An 11,247-nucleotide genomic window follows, 5' to 3' on the forward strand; every position below is an offset into this window, starting at 1 on the left:
AAAGATTTACAGAGACTGTTGTACAAAACAGAGGTTGTATCAAGTGTATCATTCCTGTGTTGTCTTGGGGGAGAATAGACTACGGTTATTCTTGCATTATTTCAGGTTTAGTTAAAATCTTTACACAAAGCTCTTGCAGGTAGGAATTAAGTGGGGCAAATAGAAAGAGCAGTCTTTAATAATTATAATAAAAACAATTAATAAAGATAATGATAATAAACCTTTTTTTTATTGGAGACTCATGGGTTTTGTTCATTCTGACAATAACATTTGTGGTGTAAAGCTGGCCATTATTTATTGGTCTTTCTTCTTTCTTCTTCCCCTAATGTTTGTGGCTCAAGCACTAAGAATCATATATGGAAATTGCCAGCGTTTGCAAACTGTGATGATGAAATTTTACCTCCCTTCTTTTGCATCTTCCCTTCCTACCTTGTCTGAATTTGGAAACTCACCTACCAGGATACCATACCAGTCTTCACCCTGCTGCCATCAGAGTCTTTGTGCCCGTGAATGACCAGAGTGGCAGTTTTCAGGGAATTCGGGTTGGCAGGGCCACAGGAGCCTTCAGGAGGCTTTGCTCCCTCCTCCAGGGAAGCAGGGCTTATGGGATGAGATCAGCTTCCTGAATAGAGATCTAATTTAAATGAGGGTACATTTAAATAATAGCAGGTTCTTTGACTCCCCCCTAGATCAAGAGTGCCAGAAATTGGGAGGGTTAGGGTTTGCATTCATTATAAGACTGGGGGTGGCTGGGGAGGGTGGTTTCCATTAGCAGAACAGGAAATGTGGGCATTTGGGGTGGGGGAAGAGGAAGAGGTACTTCCTCTGGAAAGTATCAGCCTGGACAGGAATGAATGGAAAGATGTGGTCCACCACTGAGTCTCCTGCTTCCCAGGGGGAAGTAAACCCTTGCCTTCCTGGGTCCCCAGAGAAATTTACCCATGTCAGGTTGACAGGTGAGAAATAATAAGAAGAAATTCTATTCTATAAACCATAAAATAAATGTGTGTGTGTGTGTGTGTGTGAGAGAGAGAGAGACAGAGACAGAGACAGAGACAGAGACAGAGAGACACAGAGAGACAGAGAAACAGAGAGATGAGAGAGACAGAGAGGAAAGATATATATATATATACACACACAGAGACTGATAGGAGGGTGTTGTAGATAAGGCAATGGGGCAGTGGAGAAGGCCTTGCTGCCACCAGGGAAGGTGGGACCACTTTTGCTGCTCATGAGGCTCTTCCTGATTAGAAGGGACTCCATGCAAACTGCAGAAATTGCTTTTGTTCTCATAACAAATGCCTCCCCCAAGCTGGAGCCGGGCTGCTGCCCTGCAGCTGATATTGGATCTTTTATGTTGTTCTAAATTAAATTCAGAGCAATTCAGCCCATGCCACAAGTTCTATTATGTGAGCTTCCTTTGCACTAAATCTGTGTTTATGTGAACATAAACTACATGTTGCCCCCTCTCACTGGATTCCATTATTGATGATGAATTCTAATATGTGCCCATCAACTGCCTTTTTAATCACTGTCAGCCATTCTTTTCTACAGCAGTCAGATTTGAGGCACCAATGACGGCTTGAAAATGAGGCCTTGACTCTGCTCAACTGTATTTAGGGCTAATTAAGAGTAAATAACTCTTCCCAGGGAGACACACAGCATCCAAGCAGATCCTTGATAAATGCAGCCTTTCCTTTGGACGAGCATATCCATGTCTGCTGCCAGGAAATATTTCCATTATAACCATAAGAAAATCTGTACTCCGCCTCCCGAGGAAAATGTCACGCTGCTTTGGTATAAGGAGGGGATAACAAGTATCAGTCAAGGCCAGGAAGTAAAACACAAGAAGTATTTATTTAAACGGGAAAGGGGGTGGGGCCTGAGGAAGCTTGTAATTCCCTGCTTCTGTCAGTGTCTCCAAGTTCCCTCTGATGGTGTCTGATGGCTATCCTCAGCTGCAGGGAGCACATGAATGCAATCACAAGTTTTCAGCTCCCACACAAGGCTGACACTTCCCCTAAATCTTCCACCTCCTTCCCCTCCCACACCCCTGCGATGCCACACAACAATGTCATTCATTAGATTCTGAAGGTTACAGTCAATTGTTCCAAGACAAGAATGCAAAATGTATAGGATCAGACTTCCGGAGTTATACAGGTTTGTGTTGATTTCACTTCCATAGGCTCTTGGGCAGTGAATGGCTCACCCAAAAGACTTCAATTTTGCTCTAAACAGACTCCCAAATTTTTTCTTTTATTGACTGCAGAGAGTTACAGTTGCTTTGCAAATTGCAGATTTTAATTTTTTTCTCTACTTTTTTAACTTCCCACTGGAAGCTTACAGTTATTTTTATGTATTTCTTCTAGCTGATAAAATGAAATGTCTCTTTGTAGGGGGGAGAAAAGTGAAATGTACATATGTCCAGGAAAAAAAAAGAAATAAGCTACCCACATGCAAACATAAGAAATAGCTTTCTTATATTTATTCCAAATTATGGAAATGGAAGAAAACTCTGCTATACAGTATAGACTTACAACAAATGAACTCACACTAAAAATTGCAAACACATTTAAAGAATTTCTCACATTCTTTCAACAAAGAGGAACTGAATAGCAACAATGTAATTACTCTCCAGGCCCCTTGCTTATTTCTCTAGCTAAGGTTTCTTTTCAAATTCTTTAAATTTATTTTTTAATTTATGTATGTGCATATGCCTGCTTCTTTGTGTTTGTGCTGTGTTCATGTGACGCCCATAGAGGGCAGAAGAGGGAACTGGATCCCCTGGGACTTGGAGTTTCAAGAGCTTGTTAGCCACCTGGCTTGGGTATTGAGAACTGAACTTTGATCCTCCACAAGAAAAATAAATGTTCTTAACCCACTGAGAGACATCTCTCTGGCCCCTAACAAGAGTCTCTTAACTTGAGTTTTTCACAAGTCTTTATGGAGGCTAGAAACAATAACAGAGCTCAAAAGTATCTTTAACTAATTTATGCCAATATTCTGAATTTCTATGTAGACATTTATCCTATTCATAGATCTTTGTCAGTCTCCTGCTCAATGTTAGGTTAAGTGCTGTGGAGTCCGAATGAGAGTTATGGGTATAGTCTCACTTTCCAAAGCTCACATTCCAATAGCTGAGATAGCCACAACATACAGAAATAGTGTATGCTAGAACCACGTGCCCCATGACTAGGGATTTAGTGAGATTGGCTCAGGTAGAGGGGATCACCAGTTGAGAGGCTCTCTCAGAAAGTGACTTTTGAATAGATGTTGCAATGCGCAAGGCACAACGTGAGATATAGTTGGGAGAGATGAAACACACCAAGGACTTGAAATGTCAGTTTTAGGAGGAACAGAAAACTTGACTAGTTTAAGTAGCTTGATCTGCCTTATATCTTGCAAAGCTACCTTTGTGGAGAATCGGCTGGTAGATAGAGCTGCCAAGTGAAACTTCAGATGTCCAGTACATTTATGTTTCAGATAAACAGCCAATCATTTTAGCATGACACACATGTGTATAGGGTGTACTTAGGTTAAAACAAGCAAATCCCTATTATACGCGGTAGGGGCTCTATGTAACCTGAATTAACTTATCTGGTTTCCCTGCTCCATATCCCACCCACTTCCAAGGTGGTTCCTGGGGATTCTCCATTGTGAGTAGAAGATTTAAGCCCATGGACAGTGATTCATTTCTCTATGGCTATTTTGTTGAACAGGATCTTATTACATAGCAGAAATATATGCTGCTCTCTAAGTTGTATGTCTGAGGTCAAGGTCTATGGTGGGGTCCCAGCGAAGGCTCTCTTCCTGGCATATTGATGTCTTCTCTTTCTTTGCATCTGTACAGGAACAGGGAGTAAAAGCTCTGCTGTGCCTCCTCCTCAAGTCACAAATCCCACCCTGAAGGTCTTCTTGCCCGCTATGTCATCACTGCCAAATACCACACTTCTAAATAGCACAACACTGAAAGGTGGGGTTTAGGGGACAGGGATGGTGAGATGGCTCATGGAATAAAGGGCACCCACTAACCTGAACTCAATCTTCAGAACCTATGGGGTTGAAGGAAAGAACCCTCAAAGTTGTTCTCTGACCACCACATAAATGACCCCCATACATACAGTACATGTGCCTCTTCACAATAAGAAAGTATTTTTAAAATTAAGAGAAAGATTCAATACACTAGGATACATAATTGTGCTATACTGTAAAAATGTAGTAAAAACTTTGAGTTTTGCCTTATAATGTACTTGTTTTTAATTTGATAGAAAAACTACCTTACTTTTGCTGCAACTCCTTAAACGTTCACATTTGACAAAACGCCATGCTTTTTCAAGGGTCTGTCTGACTCCTGAAAAGTTTGTCATATACTTTTTGTTATGGATGCTACAGCTTGAGAAGTCTGGCTTCAGCTGTTTAAATGTCCTTAACTAGGAAAAATGGAACAATAGACGGTAAATATAGGCATAGCCCTCTTAAGCCTGGGAACAGGACTTGCTTTGTACATCGCATCTATGTTCTAAGACCTATGAACTAGATCTCCTATCCCAAGGCCAACTCTCCGCAAATATCCATGGCTATTCCAGGAGATCATAGCATTTCTTTGTTAGTTCACACATCAGTTTCCTGTGGCCACAGTTATTCTATATAACGAACAACAGCAGTCCTTCAGTGACATGAATAATACACAACCATTTTTATTTGCGACTGAGTTGGCTAGGCCATTCTGTGGTTCTTGGCTGAGCTTGGGTAAGCAGTCTGTCTCATCTTGGCTGAGGGTCACTCCAATACCCAGGCAGTTGGCTGGCTTCAAGCTAATGTCTGGTGGCCTTGGCCATCCCAGTCTGGCCTTGTTACACATGTTCACTCAACGCCCCAGCAAGCTAGCCTAAGCTTGTTCCTGGGGCATCGGGGATAGAAAATAGATGTGAAAGCTGCACATGGGACCCAGGTTAGAGGTGAGACCACATTCTCCTGGCCAAAGTAAATCAAAACAACAGCAAAGACCAATAGAACAGGAAATAGGCTTAGTTTTTATGTGGGTGGGGAAGGGGAGGGGACAAGTGACAATGCCACACTGCAAAGGGCAAAGATCAAGGGTAGAATGGAGAATTGTGGCCACTTTCTGAAGCCTTGTATCACAGGTGGCTATTTGGGGTCATATATTTTTTTTATATAAGCAGGAACACTGGGTTTATATCGCCTTTTCCCATTCTTCTTAAAGAAGCCAAAGAAGCTTATGAGATCGAAGGTGAAATTCTGATGGGGTGGGAAGGATTCTAAACCCTCTCTCTGCACAGATTTCAGCTATTTATACAGACTCCTTAAAGGGAAGGAATGTGGACCTTTGGAAACAGTGACTTACAGCGGCTGACTCGGGTGGGATGACTGTTAAACCTTGAGCAGAGCAAGGTAGGTTTAGGAGAAACTGATTAGAACAATCTGCTTCCAATCATATAGAGACACAAAAGACTTATCCAAAATGTGGAGGAAGAAAATTATTTAAATCAGCAATAGATGTGTGGAGAGAGAATAAATCATATGTTTGAAGCTAGTTCATAGAGGCTCAGCAATGGTCAGCCAGACATACACCCCATAAAATGTAGCCCTGGCTTGCCTACAAGCCTCTTATGTAGACCAGGTTGACCGTGATTTCACAGGGATCCATCTGGCTCTGCCTCTTGAGTGCTGAGATTAGAGACTGTGCCTCTTCAGACATTTGCTTTCCTTTATCCAGTGCTCAAGATGGAAGGTGGAAGAAGAAATGAAGAGTTAGGTGGCACCGGTAAGATGCTCAGTGGGTGAGGGCATCTTGCCTGAGGACCATAGTCTGATCCCAAACAACCACATGGTAGGAGAGAATCAACTTTCAGGCTCCAGCAAGTTTCTAGGAGAGAGCAAATGGCATGTCCACATTCACATGACCAGTGATGACCATGACCAGAGTCCTAATTTCCTGCCATCATTTTCCAACAGATCAATTCCAATTCAGGTACCCTCATCTTTGCAACGTGAAAAGATCGGTCTCTATTCAACCTCACATGAATATCTTACTGTTTCTTTGTAGTCTTGTTCTAAAATGGTATTATTAAGCCAAAGACAGAGAGACCTTGGTGACATAGCTAACAGGTTAGAAATGTCCTCAGGGGAAATGTTAGGATGGTACCTTGAACATAGACAACACAGTAAGGGCAAGACTTAAAATCTAAAGGCAGAACCTTACCCAGTGTCCAGATTTCAGAATTCAGAAGTGGTAGAACATAGAGCATCATTGTCCAGTCACTGTTGACAGCATCAGAGATGAGGAAATTCTGAAGAAACATAAAAAAAACCAAAAACCCATAAAGACTCACCCATTCATCTCACACATCTCCTCTACAGTTAAGATAAACAACTTTCAGATGCAATTCCTGTCAGCAAAAAGGGGGGGAAATCCATTGCTGCAGCTGTCAAATGATATTTGAAAATTCCCTTTCTGCATTTCCTCTCAAACTACTGCCTTTTGCAAGAAGCTTCCTGAGTATGAAAGCATCCCAATTATTCTCTCACCAATTTCATCACAGCTCACCTGAAGCTAGAGTCTACCCATCCTCACAAGGCAGTTTTAGCTTCAGTCAGGGGTTGTCCAGAATAACAAGAACACTATGTAGTAAATCTCACCAGACAGGTCACACCTGGCTCCAGCTGCAGGACCTGGTCCTGACACCTAAGGCCAGGTATTCTGTTCTTGACATTTAGGTGTCAGGACCAGGTCCTACAGCTGGAGCCAGGTGTGACCTGTCTGTCTGGTAAGGATTTATCACACAGCTTGGTGACACAGCTAACGTGTTAGAAATGTCCTGGGGTGAATATTTGCAAAGTGGCTAAAAAGATGTGAGAGGAAGCATGAAATAATCATCTGACAGACTAGTTCTGACTGGATTTGAGAGAGAAAACTGCTCAAAACTGTTGCAAAAGTTAGACTGTCACTTGGTCATTCCCTAAATAGGGTTCAGGGTTCAATGTGTTCCACCCACCTCTCTTGGCTTTTCTCAATGATTTTCAAGTACTGGAAGGAAGACTACTCCCCACTTCCTACCCACAGACTCCCCAGAGGCAGGGCTGGGGCATGGAAAAGGCTGAACTCAGCTTCTCTTGCAAGATGCTTGCCACTCTGAAGAAAACGAGAGAGAAATTCTGGCATTTTGTGGATAGATCTTTTGAGACAGTGTTAAGTTATTTTTTTTCAGACAGATCTCAGGAGAGGCATTCAATATTGAAGTTGAAAGTTAAAGTCCTAGAATTATAATGAAAGTGACATTTGCCATATGAGGTGTAGTTGAGAACGGTGCTTCTTCCATCACGAAGAGAGCTTTTCCATCTCATGGCATTCAGTAGCTTCGATCTAAAGAACAGGAAGAAGAGGACAGTGCCTCTGGCTGAGATGGCTGGTTATTGAGAGTGCTGCTTTGTGCAAAGGAAATCCTGACTGGCCCTGAGCACTCAGGCTTGAGAGCCCCGGGGTTGTCTCTGGAAGTGACACCTACTGCCAATAGCATGGGGTTGGAGAGAACAAGCTGTACTTTCTGGCTATCAATCCCTAACTGGCCTGCTAAGGGATGTAGGACATCTCAGCTTCTGGTAAATCAAAGAAGCTGCCCTCTCTTGACCAAAGATGCTCAACTACAGATGGTATTGACACCTCATGGCTGCCCGGGGGGCAGGGAAAGGGAAACCAGGCCCCTCCTCTGGCTGTCTAAAGACAGTAATCATGTAACTTACAATCCCAACTTCCCTTCTGAAAGTGAGGTTGCCACTACAATGGATGCCTTTATATTGTCCATTGAGACTAATGCGGATTTTCAGGCTGGCCAACAAGTCCTCTCTTTTCCAGGCTAGCTTTCTCTCCTCTTTAAACCCCATGTTCTCCCATCTGGCTAACATCTTTCACTCACCTTCCAGGGACAGCACTATTCTTTCTGCCCCTCTACTCCCCTTCTCAAAGAAAATGCATCAAGATGAACCTGCACCACCCAGCCACGTTTCAACTCTCAATGGCTTTGGTTTATTTTTACAGGGAGAAGGAATGAGTGAGAACACCTTCCTTAGCAATTTGAGAGCAGCTACTTCAAATAGTGAGGAGTTGGGCATCAATTCCCACTTTCCTTCTAAATGTTCATCCCCCAAAATAACCCAGGAAAATGATCCTTACTCATTAGCAGCCCCGTGTTTACATATCAGGAACTTGTCTGAATCATCTCTCTAATAAGGGCAGATCCAACAAGAATCACTGTGAGGCTATTGTTGAAGAACAGCAACCGTCAACGTCAAGTTAACTGCTTGTTTTAATTAGCAATAGAGCAGGGAAAGATGAACTCACAAGGCTAACACTAGAAAAATCAAACAGAAATAATAATGGCCCATTGAGAGGGAAGTTCAGGGGGAGAAAAGACAAACAGGATTAGGAAAACTGTTTAGACAGTTCACATTTTTAAAAGTTCCATATTTTTTGTAAAGTTTAGTTTAGCAAAGATTTTTCTGGGACAGTTGTATGTTAGACAATCTGCTAAGTTTGGGACATAAAAAAAGATTAAGCCTTTCTTCTAAAAAAAAAACGCTACAAAGCACATGGTAGACATTAGATAAATGTCAATTCTCTTCTTTTTCTACCAGTGAGAGAATGTCTTTATTGATGAATATTTATCATGATTCCTACAGGGTTTTTTTTTTTTTTTCTTTAACAGTGTACTGTGCTAGATAAGGCTAGATAGCTCTCCTTCCAAACAGCCTTATCTTTGCCTGGGCACATAAATAAACTACATTTCCCAGCCGTCTTTGCAATAAATGTGACATGTGGTTGAATTCTAGCCATTAGAATGCAATCAGAAGAGCACTGATTCTAGACTGTAGAGTAAAGCTTTTTTTGTTGTTTTGTTTCTACACTTTCTCTAAATTTACATTTTGCATACCGTAGCACATAAAAATGACTAGCCTTTATCTTGATTATAATAAAGTACCAGGAACTCTCTGAAGATTGATCTCAGGGACACATATAATCAGAATTACTGCAAGTAAAAGCCTTGGTAGTTGGTAGGAGATAGATTATAGGACAAGAGAGAGGATCAGAGAGACCAGCTAACAGAGTATTACAAAAATGTCGGTGAAAATCAAGAGAACGTAAATTAAACACTTCTGTTGTGAAGATGAAGATGGTGAATGAATACCATGTTTCCAGGGCTGGGTGGGGAAGGCCACTTAGAGGCAGGAGATGTAAGACAAAAGCATCACGCTTTTGTCTTTGCTCAGCAATTCACAGGGCACAGCCAAGCACCAAGGCTCCCACTGCCTCTTTCCCGGTCTGCCTTTCCTCTTCCTTCATATTCCTAGTAACCACACAGTCTTCAAACATTAGAGTACATGCTTAAACACAAAAAACAAAGAAGACAATGGTCAGGAAAAATCCCAAGTCATATGATTTCTTGCCACATCTGAAGCATAGTTAAATAATACCATGAAGTTCTACACGAGGATCCCTTCTCAGAAACCCCATGATTCGCCATTGGGAGGAAGGTTCTTGCGAGAGAAAATAAATGCTAAGGACAGGAAGTATGTAAGAGAAACATGGAGACAGTATGATAGAAAAGGCTTTGTCAGATATACTGGCCCACGCCTACAGCCTGTGTGCCTCCCAGGAGGTCTGCAGAAATCAAAGACAGGTAAGAATCTAGCCCAATACCCAAGCCAGCTGACACAACCATCGGGCCCAGCTGACTTGAGACCCACCTCCCCAGACCCAAAGCTCCACCCTTCTTCCAGCCTGCTTCCTACCTGGACCAGATCTGAGGCCAGATACCCACCTACATGCTACAGCCTGTTTGCCTCTTTGGTGGTCCACAGTAACCAAATACAGAGAGCCCAGCTGACACTGGACCAACCTGCCCTGCAAAGCTCCACCTTCGTTCTGGTCCACTTTCCACTTGGGTCAGATCAGTAGGCTGATACTCTCCGACACCTCACAGCCTGCCTGCTTCCCAGGAGGTCCGAAGTAACCAGGAACACAGGATGCCTGCTCTAACCAAAGACACAAGAGGCCCACCCCAACCAGAGACAGCACTGCCTGCCTTCAAGGAGGCCAGCTCTAGTCAGAGACATCCAGGCCAGTTAACACCAGAGATAATCAGATGGTAATAAGGATCATAAGCCACAGAACCCAATGCAATCCAGCATCATAAGAACCTAGCTCTCCCACCACAGCAAGCCCTGGATACCCCAACATGCCTGCAAACCAAGATAATGACTTAAAATCCTATCTCATGAAGATGATAGAGGCCTTTAAGGAGGATAAAAAGAACTCCCTTAAAGAAATAAAGGAAAAATAGGCAAACAGGTAGAAGCCCTTAAAGAGGAAACAAATAGATTCTTTAAAGAAATACAGGAAAATATAATTAAGCAGATGAAGGAATTGACCAAAATAGTCCAAGACTTAAAAATGGAAATAGAAATAATATAGAAAACACAAAGGGAGGCAACCCTAGCGATGGAAAACTTAGGAAAAATAATTAGGAGCTACAGATGTATAGAATACAAGAGATGTATAGAACACAAGAGATGTATAGAATACAAGAGATAGAAGAGAGAATCTCAGATGTAGATGATACCATACAAAATATGGTATCAAGAAAAAAAAACCTACAAAGTGTAAAAAGCTTCTAACCCAAAATATCCAGGAAGTTCAAGACACAATGAAAAGATCAAACCTAAGAATACTAGAAATAGAAGAGGGTGAAGAATTCCAGCTCAAAGGGCCAAAAAACATCTTCAACAAAAATCATAGAAGAAAACTTCCCTAACCTAATGAAAGAGATGGCCATAATTGTACAAGAAGACTGCAGAATATCAAGTAGATTAGACCAGAAAAGAAAGTCCTACTGCCACATACCAGAGATTCTGGAGGGGAGAGACTCTAAGGACTCAATGGGGGTGACCTTAGTTGAAATGTCCAACATTGGGGAGAGGAAACTCAAAGAGCCCCTCTCTGCTAGACAGGGCCTCAAGCTGAAGGACAGGGTTACTAACAGTCTTAGTCAGGGTTTGTATTCTTGCACAAAAACATCATGACCAAGAAGCAAGGGGAGAAAAGAGTTTATTCACTTCTACATTGCTGTTCATCACCAAAGGAAGTCAGGACAGGAACTCACACAGGACAGGAACTTGAAGGCAAGAGCTGATGCAGAGGCTATGGAGGGGTGCTGCTTATTGGATTGCTTC

At 42.3% G+C, this 11,247-nt stretch overlaps 1 long non-coding RNA gene across 1 annotated transcript; it reads right to left on the minus strand.

The window, feature by feature from the left end:
• Nucleotides 1-5,348: 5,348 nt before the first annotated feature.
• On the minus strand, nucleotides 5,349-6,632 carry Gm33970. The gene is made up of 3 exons (XR_373577.2): nucleotides 6,569-6,632; nucleotides 6,224-6,311; nucleotides 5,349-5,887 (listed from the first exon to the last, which is right to left on the minus strand). It is a non-coding gene; the product is annotated as a predicted gene, 33970 (long non-coding RNA).
• Between the last annotated feature and the right edge of the window lie 4,615 nt (nucleotides 6,633-11,247).

The sequence above is a fragment of the Mus musculus genome, chromosome 1 (genome assembly GCF_000001635.26).
Source record: "Mus musculus strain C57BL/6J chromosome 1, GRCm38.p6 C57BL/6J".
Classification (NCBI taxonomy): domain Eukaryota; kingdom Metazoa; phylum Chordata; class Mammalia; order Rodentia; family Muridae; genus Mus; species Mus musculus.